Here is a 3,765-nt window from a genome sequence, read left to right on the forward strand (position 1 = left end):
ATGAAAGTCTCTCCTGCCAACTTCAATGACAGGAGGGGAAAATGACTCTGTAATTTGACTTAGAGCAGATATTTGTCACCCTCATCAGAACCACTTGTAAAATGGTCACTGCGGGGGTGTTAAAGCTAGTTTTCATCTCTGCTGAGTCATGTAAGAATATCCTTTTGAAAAATTCAAGGGGGCTGGCTAAAACATTTTCATGCCTGAAAGTCTCTGGTGAAAATGAAGGTATTAGCTTCTTTCAAACCTGGGGATAGGACCACACAGAAACCTAAATATTGCTGAGGACCAATCTTGGCTCAAGATTTCCAGTTTTAGATCAGTGCAAACTAACATACTGTTTATATTTCCTTGTGTATGTGAAACAAAAATCTCTGCCTGGAGTGACTTGTGCTAGTGAATCAGTTTTCTGACTATGGAAGTTTCAGAAGATAAAGTTAAGAATCAAGGCAAGAAGCAATATTCAAAGTAAGCTTATACACTTAATCTCTATAGGGGCATACTTTGGAATTATTTTCAAAAAGCGTACTTTCTATACTACATACCTTCATTATACATACATACATACATACACATATATATATATTTTTTATAGGATACTTGCAATGATACCTTAGTTTTGAAATAGGTGTAGCAGCACATGCAGAGTGCAGGGGTCAAACGTCCAATATTTGTTAACTCCGCTGAGTTCCCTACCCTATGTGAAGTGTACCAGTAGAAACGTGTAAAGATGGAAAACTGAAGTAGGAGCCCATTATTGTTCACATCGTTACTGTTGTTTTTTTTAGAGCTTACTCTTTAGCTTTGCTTTGCCTTTTGTTATCAACACGACTCTCTTCTCTCTCCATGCTCTCTATTCAGTGTAGAAGCCTGCTGTCTGTGGGCACCAGTGGGAGGAGTCAGTGGATAAGATGTGTAGGGGAGAAAGTACTGGACAGGAAGCTGTGGAGAGCGTTCGTAGTCCAGGCTCTGCCCCAGCCCGCTGTGTGAGTCTGGGTCTTCTGTAAGAAGAGGAATCCACGAGCTTCCTTCCAAATCTAACAGTTTATTTTACTCAGTAAAGGACACTAGCGAGGAGAGGCTGGGCATCTGATTCCTCTGGTGATAGAATATCTTTGGAGAAAAAGTAGGAGAAAATGAGTACTGGAAAAGTCAGTCGGACCAATTTTTAAAAAAATTATATTTATATTTTATTGGACTTATTGTGGACTTAAGCCTGGAATACAGCTTCTCAGATAGCTCTGAGGGACTGTTCAGACCAATCTTATTTTCCAGAAGTCCCAGGACCTAGAGTTCTATGATAGGAAAATTATGATAAGAAATCATAGATGAAGATGAGAATGAAGAAGTTTCGCAGAAGTTGTTTATGGGGTCTAATCTGTCTTAAGCTTTTGTGTTCATCCTTGTTTCAGTTTTCTTAACCATAAACCCTGGGAATGTGCAGACTTCCTGACTGATAAGGGTACATTATCTTATCTTTCAGACTCTCTTCTTTGGTCCTGCCAGTTAAAATGTCAGAATTAAAATTAAAATTACTCCACAGGTGAAATGTCACTGCAACTATCAATAATATACAGTCTGATGACCTCTTTATGCAACTCTTTCTCAAATGTTTTCCATTTCTATTCAGAAGTTCAATAAATGTCAACTTATTTTTCTTTCTTCTGATCTAAATACTTTAAAATCTAACTTTTTAGAGAACACTTGATTGCACCAAATATACATGTTATTCTGTTAACCTTCAATGATGTTAGACAGAAAAGCACAACTAATTTTTTTTTTAATTTGAAAACTAAAGTGGTCCTTAAAAATCTTCTGAGAGAATCTCTCCCACTGGCACCCCCAAACAATGGCAATTATAGAAACAGGTAGCATTTACATTCAAAGCTAAATTTCACAGAAATAATTTGTGAAATTAATTATTTGTGAAAAAATGATCCATTTCTAACACAGCCATTTTTGCCATGAGGGTGAAGCATGCCCACCTGTGATTCCTGGTCTTCACAGAAACACCCTGAGGATGAAATACTGGCACACAGCAAGAGAGTCAGCTGGATACCCAGAATTTTCCAGCTGGGAGGTAAGGGAAGGGCATGCAAACGAGTACCGTTTATGATGCCTATTTTATACATAAGGAAACTGAGACTCAGAGAGGTCCAGTCCCTTGCTCTAGGCCACAAAGCTCAGTGTGAACAGATATCTATATTTTCCAAAATGTAGATGCTTCCACTATCTCTCTCTCTTGAAGAGTGCCTAATATTGAATGCACATCAAGAATGCCGTATTGTGGACTTCCTACAGCTAGTGCTGGTTTTTCAATTACTCTGCAACTTTTGAAATGAACCAGGTGCCCTAGTACATATAAGAGAGAAAAGGGAAAGGCAGTGGAAAGGACAAAGTTGCCAAGCTTCAACCTCTATTCTTGGAGGTTGGTATGGGTGAGGGGAAATGTGAGTCTCTTGGGTTTATCTATCTCTGTTTCTCTCTCATCTCTGCCTGTCTGTCTATCTATCTGTGGTAGATCACAAATAACATAAAATTTACCACTTTAACCGTTTTTATGTGCACAAGTGAAGTGAAGTCGCTCAGTCACGTTAAGCTCTTTGCAACCCCATGGACTGTAGCCTACCAGGCTCCTCTGTCAATGGAATTTTCCAGGCAAGAGTACTGGAGTGGGTTGCCATTTCCTTCTCCAGGATATCTTCCCAACCCAGAGATCGAACCCGAGTCTCCCGCATTGCAGGCAGACGTTTTACCATCTGAGCCACCAGGGAAGCCTTGACATGCATAGTTCAGTGTATTAAAGAGCATACACACTGTTGTGCAACCATCACCATCATGCATCTCAAGAACGTCTTTCATTGTCACAAATACTCTGTGCATGCACGCACCAAGCACTAACTCCATGTACCCCCACCCCAGCCTCTGGAAACCACCATTCTACTTTCTGTCTCTCTGAATTTTCCTACCCTACAGACATCATGCAAGTGCTCCCACCCAGTGTTTTTCTTTCTGGAACTGACTTAGCATGTCACTTAGCATATTCAGTCCTGTGTTATTCCATAGCCCACTATTCCATAAGCTAATTCTAAGATGCTTAAGTCAGATCCCGAGGCTGCTGCAAGTCTATGCACACAAAGATGGGTGTCAGACCTGCCTTCTGAAGTGGGGAACATTGAGTCCCCATCAGACTCTGCACTAATAGAGTGATAAGGCAGAGTAAAAGCGTAAATCAATTATACTCTGATACACATTTCTCTAATAGTAATATGGAGCATCTTTTCATGCGACTCTTGGCCATCTGTATGTTTTCTTTAAAGAAATATCTATTCAGGTCCTTTGCCAGTTTTTTTTTTTTTTTTTTTTTTTATTGAGCTGCATGAGTCGTTTGTATATTTTGGAGATTAATTCTTCTTCTGTTGCTTCATTTGCAAATATTTTCTCCCATTCTAAGGATTGTTTTTGTTTTGTTTATGGTTCCCTTTGCTGTAGAAAAGCTTGGATTCCCCAGTGGCACAGATGGTAAAGAATCTGCCTGCAATGCAGGAGACCCAGGAAGATCCCCTGGAGAAGGAAATGGCAACCCACTCCAGTATTCTTGCCTTGGAAATCCCATGGACAGAGGAGCCTGGCAGGCTATAGTCCATAGGGTTGCAAAGAGTCAGACAGGATTGACAGATTAACACTTTCACTTTGCTGTACAAAAGCTTTTAAGTTTAATTAGGTTCTATTTTTTTATTTTTGCTTTCATAGAAACTAACACAA

The sequence above is a fragment of the Bison bison genome, unplaced genomic scaffold (assembly GCF_000754665.1).
Source record: "Bison bison bison isolate TAMUID 2011002044 unplaced genomic scaffold, Bison_UMD1.0 scf7180017864178, whole genome shotgun sequence".
Lineage (NCBI taxonomy): Eukaryota > Metazoa > Chordata > Mammalia > Artiodactyla > Bovidae > Bison > Bison bison.